We start from the raw sequence: 6000 nt of genomic DNA on the forward strand, positions 1-6000 counted from the left end.
CGGTAAATCATCACCGTTCGGCTTACGTACTAATGTGTACAAATCACTAAAACAGATTGATTGTTTCCATATCCTCAAATAATACACTACTCCCACTTGAAAAGATTCATCATATGAGCGTGTGTCCTACTGAATGGGTGCCGTTATATTAAATTATTCTAAAAAATATTAGCAACTATGCATAGTTATGAGATATAAAAATTATATTAATTACTCATTTAAATTTCTTGCACCACTCTCTATAAAAATGAAGCACCAAATCTTGATAAAACTAATCGACTTTTTTTTTATTGTTAGGTTTAATAATTGAAGTTTTGTGAGAATGCCCAATGCGGCGAAGATAATATTGAAGATACTTGAATAGCAAGGTATTCTCAATTACAATAAAAAGAATTATAATAAACAATACTTAAAATGCAAAACTATATTTGTCGAGACATTTATCCCCCCTACATAAAATACAAATATGTTTTAGGGTTATTAGTTCAATGCATTTGCACCAAGTTTATGATTTTCCATTAATTATTCTTTGAGGTTAGTTTAATATAGTATGTTGCATCCCGTTTCTAATTTCTCATTAATTATTCTTTGAAGTTAGTACAATCATGGTTTGCATCAAGTTTTCGATTTTCCGTTAATTATTATTTGAGGTTAGTACAGTGCAATTACATCCACTTTATGATTTCCCGTTAGTTATTAATTAAAGTTAATTCAGTACGTACAGTTGCATCCAGTTTTTGATGTTTCGTTAATTAGTCTTTGAGATTAGTTCATTGTATTTGCATCCAGGTTCCAATCTCCCGTTAATTACTCTTTGAGGTTAGTTCAATATATTTGCATCCAGTTTCTGATTTCCCATTAATTATTTTTCTAGGTTAGTTCGATAGTTTACAATTTCTATACAGTTTGCATACATGTAAGAGTCTATTTTTATAAACTCACTTTCGTTTTGGGTTCATAATTACTTGTAATTACTCATATGAGAAGGCTAAAAAAGTGGATATTTATGCCTTGAGGTTCGATCATGAGTTACATCCGACTTCCGATTTCTAGTTAACCATTTTTTTATGTTATTTCAATGCATTTGCATCCAATTTTTGATTTCCCGTTAGTTAATCTCTGATTTTAGTTTAATGCAGTTGCATCCAGTTTTTAGTTTTCCATTAATTATTCTTTGAGGTTAGTTCAATGCATTTGCATATAATTTTAGATTTTATGTTAATTGTTATTTGAGGTTAGTTCAATGCATTTGCATCAAGTTTCTGATTTCCGGTTAATTATTTTTTGAGGTTAGTTCAATGCAGTTACATCAAATTTATAATTTTCCGTTAATTATTCATTTAGGTTAGTTCAGTGTAGTTTCATCCATTTTTTAATGTTTCATTAATTAGTCTTTGAGATTAGTTCATTGCATTTGGATCCAGTTTCCGATTTCCTGTTAATAACTCTTTAAGGTTAGTTCAATACATCTGCATCTAGTTTCTGATTATTTATGCTTTGAGGTTAGTTCGATATAATTATATCCAGTTTTTTATTTTCCGTTAACTATTCTTTGAGGTTATTTCAATGTATTTGCATTTAGTTTTCAATTTCCCACCAATTATTTTATGAGGTTAGTTCAATGCAGTTGCATTCGGTTTTTGATTTTATGTTAATTATTTTTTGAGTTAAGTTCAATGCATTCGCATTCAGTTTCCGGTTTCCCATTAATTATTATTTGAGGTTTGTTTGATGTATTTGCATACCATTTCCGATTTTCCAATAAATATTTTTCAAGGATTTGCATTCAATTTCTAATTATCCGTTAGTTACTCTCTGTCATTAGTTTAATGCAATTTGCATAAATGTTATGATTTCCCATTAATTACTCCTTGAGCTCAGTTATGTATTTGAATCCAGTTTCCAATTTCCTTATAATTATCCAATGTGGTGTGTAATACCAACTTCTACTGATCCATCTGTAGTGTCATTGAAAACATGACATAAAAAGTAAATTATACTTAATTTACTATGTGGGATCATCGAAGATTATCTAGTTTCGATTTTCGTTAATTATTCTTTAAATTATGCATGACTCACTATGTGGAATCTTCAAAGATTATCTCTAACGGGTGTTGTTATATTAATTATTCTAAAAATATTTGCAAATATGCATAACTATTATATATTAATATTATATTGATCACTCAACCAAATTTCTTATAACGTGAAAACCTCACTCTCCATTAAAAAAAATAACTCACCTTTGATAAAATTCTTCAACTTTATTTTTTTGTTTAATAATAGAAGTTTGATTGAATTTTTGTGAGATTGCCTAATAAGGCGAAGTTCGTATATATTGAAGCTACTTGAATAGCAAGGAGTTCCCAATCATCTGAGAAAGAGATAAGATAAACATTATTTTAAATGCAAAACTATACTTATCGAGACATTCCCACAACATATAACCCAACTATGTTTTGAGGTTAGTTTAATGCATTTGTATTTAGTTTCTGATTTTTCGTTATTTATATTTTGAGGTTAGTTCAATGCAGTTGCATCCAATTTCCAATTCCCATTATTTATTTTTTGAGATCAGTTTAATGCAGTTGCATCCAGTTTCTGATTGATCGTTAATTATTCTTTTCGGTTAGTTCAATACATTTGCATCAAATTCCCAATTTTCTATTAATTGTTTTTTGAGGTCAGTTCAATGCATTTACATCCAGTTTCTGATTTCCGTTAATTATTCTGTGAGATTAGTTTGATGTATTTGCATCAAGTTTTCGATTTCTCGTGTTTATTATTTGATAAAGTTGCATTTGCATCTAGTTTTCGATTTCCCGTTAATTATTGTTTGAGGTTAGTTCAATGAGTTTGCATCTAGTTTCCGATTTCCCGTTAATTATTTCTTGAGGTTTTGCATCCAGTATATTTTTTGAGATTAGTTCAATGCAGTTGCATCCGGTTTTCGATTTTCCGTTAATTATTTTTTAAGATTAGTTCCACGCATTTGCATTATGTTCTCAATTTATAATTAATTTTTCTTTGAGGTTAGCTCAATACAGTTGCATCCAGTTTTCGATTTCCCATTAATTTAATCTTTGAGGGTTAGCTCAATGCATTTGCATCCAGTTTTTGATTTTTCGACAATTATTTTTTTATGTTAGTTTGATGTATTTGTATCCAAGTTTTAATTTTCTGTTAATTATTCTGTGAGATTAGTTTAATGCAGTTGTATCCATATTCTGATTTTATATTAATTACTTTTTAAGATTAGTTTAATGCTTGCATTTGCATCCAGTTTCCGATTTCCCGTTAAATATTATTTGAGGTTAGTTCGATGCATTTGCATCCAGTTTTCCGTTCCCCATTAATTGTTTTTTGTCGTTAATTTCATTAAATATTATATATATTTTAAAATATTTGTCATTATTGCTTTGCCGTTATTATTATTTTTTTCATTTTCTATTATATCTTTTGTATAATTATTTTTAACTATATTTTGAAGTCATGTTAAGGATATATTCGAAATAAGTCGGTGTTTTATCATAGATACTAAAATTGTATGATTTGTAATAGGAAATTAGTTTATACAAATCACCTATTTTTTAGCATTTTTTTTTATTTGATCAAATATAAATTAGTTTTTACTAATCACCTATTTTTTAGCAATTTTTTTTATTTGATCAAATATATAAGAATTGGAACACTAAAACTCTCCAAATATAAGAATTAGAAATACACTCAAACTCTCCAAATCACCTATTTTTTTAGTAATTTTTTTTAGTATTTCTACAAATCACCTATTTTTTTAGTAATATTTTTTTATTTGATCAAATATATAAGAATTGGAAATACACTCAAACTCTCCAAATATAAGAATTAGAAATACACTCAAACTCTTCAAAGATCTTTCATATTAGAGTGCCACATAAGATAGAAAAAAAAGCTAACTCTCATATTAGAGTGCCACATAGGAGAGAGAAAATCCTTCTTTAAAGGTCTCTCCTTTAGTATATAGATAGTAGATTGGAATGTTCTATACAAAACTCCATAAGACTAAGCGTCAGAGTTTTGTTTCCATGAATGTTTTACGAATTCATTTCCATTTGTATCTGTTGCTAAAACACTTCTGATCTGTGTCATATAACCTGCTAAAGATTTTTCTTTCTTTTTGTTTAGTAATTTAGTGCTATATAGGGGACTATCAGTGCAACTCTTTCTTTAGCTTGTTTCCTCATCTCAACTATTTGTTCCTTGACTGTTTCTTGGGGAGGTTTGTATGTTATTTGATTTGTTTAATGAATGAATCCGCTAATGAATGAATCCTAAACTTATTTGTACTTGATTGTTCATTCTAGATTCATGATTTCCCTACTTCAGACTTCAGAGACCCTTTATGTTGTTTTAAGCCCTAATTCACACAAATCTATCATGTACTGCAACACTCTGGTCTTGCCAATAAAAATCTTACTATTTCCATACCAAATCAATCATGTACAGATGTACTATGTCTATTGTACTCAAGAATCTAGCCTTGCCAAAAGAACACTTACCGAATGTTGGCTCCAATTCTTACAGTGAAATAAAACAAAGGAAGATTGAGAAGGTAAAGGAAAACACCTCAAATTATACCAACGGTTTTAAGTTAAATTGGAGAATGATTTTGGTGAATTGAAAATTCCTGGGCGTAAGTGAAGGAAGAGAATGTGTGATTGATAGAATTGTAACAATGTTAAACTAACAAAACACCACGAAAGGATCAAGGAAGATTTACATTCCATTTTGATATGCATTCCGAGAAAAGCAAATGGTCCACGCGTACAACGTTAATGCATGGTAATGCCAAAGTATACTTGCTATTGAGCTAGGGAATGAGTGACACCGCGCCGTTTGACACAAGGCACAATTGGAAGAAGCTTTGGATTGAAGGCGACTCAAAGGCAGCTGTCCAATCTTTTGGGCAGAACCAGGTGCTTTGGATGCTGAAAGCAAGATGGCTGAGAGCAGTAAACAAGCTTGACTTTTGGTGTATTATACACATCTTAAGCAAATTTTGGAGCAGTAAACAAGAAGGGTCTTCACTAATTAGCAGAGGTTCTTTACAGAGCACTACCAGACCAAGCTTTGTCACCTCTCTAGAGACTCCTTTGAGAACCTACTACAGATTTGATTAGTCTTACTTGTAACTAGTGTTCTAAAATCGGTCTAGGTGGCCGCGTAGGCGGTCTCTAGGCGCTAGGCAGTGCCCAACCGACTTGCCTAGGCCCAAGTCGTTTAAAAAATCGGTGGACCGATTAGGCGGACTAATCGACCTCTAGGCAGTCCAATCAAGTTTTTTTTTTTGGATAATTAAATATCGAAATTAAAGACCCCTGTAGGCTTAAGATTTGAATGAGTTTAAAAGACTAAAGTCTAATGTAAATTATATGCCACTATAAAAAAGAGTATGTTTTTATATGAAGTCAATATTCTTCAACTATTATGTATTTTTGTAATAAGTATCTATATTTGTGTTTATGTGTTGAGTTATGGTAAATAATTTTTTTCATTTTTTATAGTATGGGTGTATATTACTATATATATTATAAGATATTTAAGGGAAAAAAACCGCCTAGCGCATAGCCCGTGTAGGCACTGCCTAGCTAGACACTAGGCCCTCTCCCACCACCCAACTACGGCCTAGTGTTTTTTAGAACACTGCTTGGAACAGAACTCCTAATTTTAATGGCATGTAACAAACTCACCTCTATGTAACTCTTTTCTGGTTCTATTCTAATAAAATCCCTACTACTTGTGTGCTAAAAAAAAAAGAGTTCAGAGACTCGCATTTACTACTATCTATATACAGTAGAGATTGCGCCGACAAACAAACACTTCCTTATATATATTCGTGTCTATAAATTCAACAGAACAAGTACGTATCAAACACTTCTTTTTTTAACACTTCCTTTATTTCGCCAAAACCTTTATTTAACACCACTACTTCTTCTCCTTAAGCATTCATCTACTACAGCC

The sequence above is a fragment of the Coptis chinensis genome, chromosome 7, assembly GCF_015680905.1.
Source record: "Coptis chinensis isolate HL-2020 chromosome 7, ASM1568090v1, whole genome shotgun sequence".
Classification (NCBI taxonomy): domain Eukaryota; kingdom Viridiplantae; phylum Streptophyta; class Magnoliopsida; order Ranunculales; family Ranunculaceae; genus Coptis; species Coptis chinensis.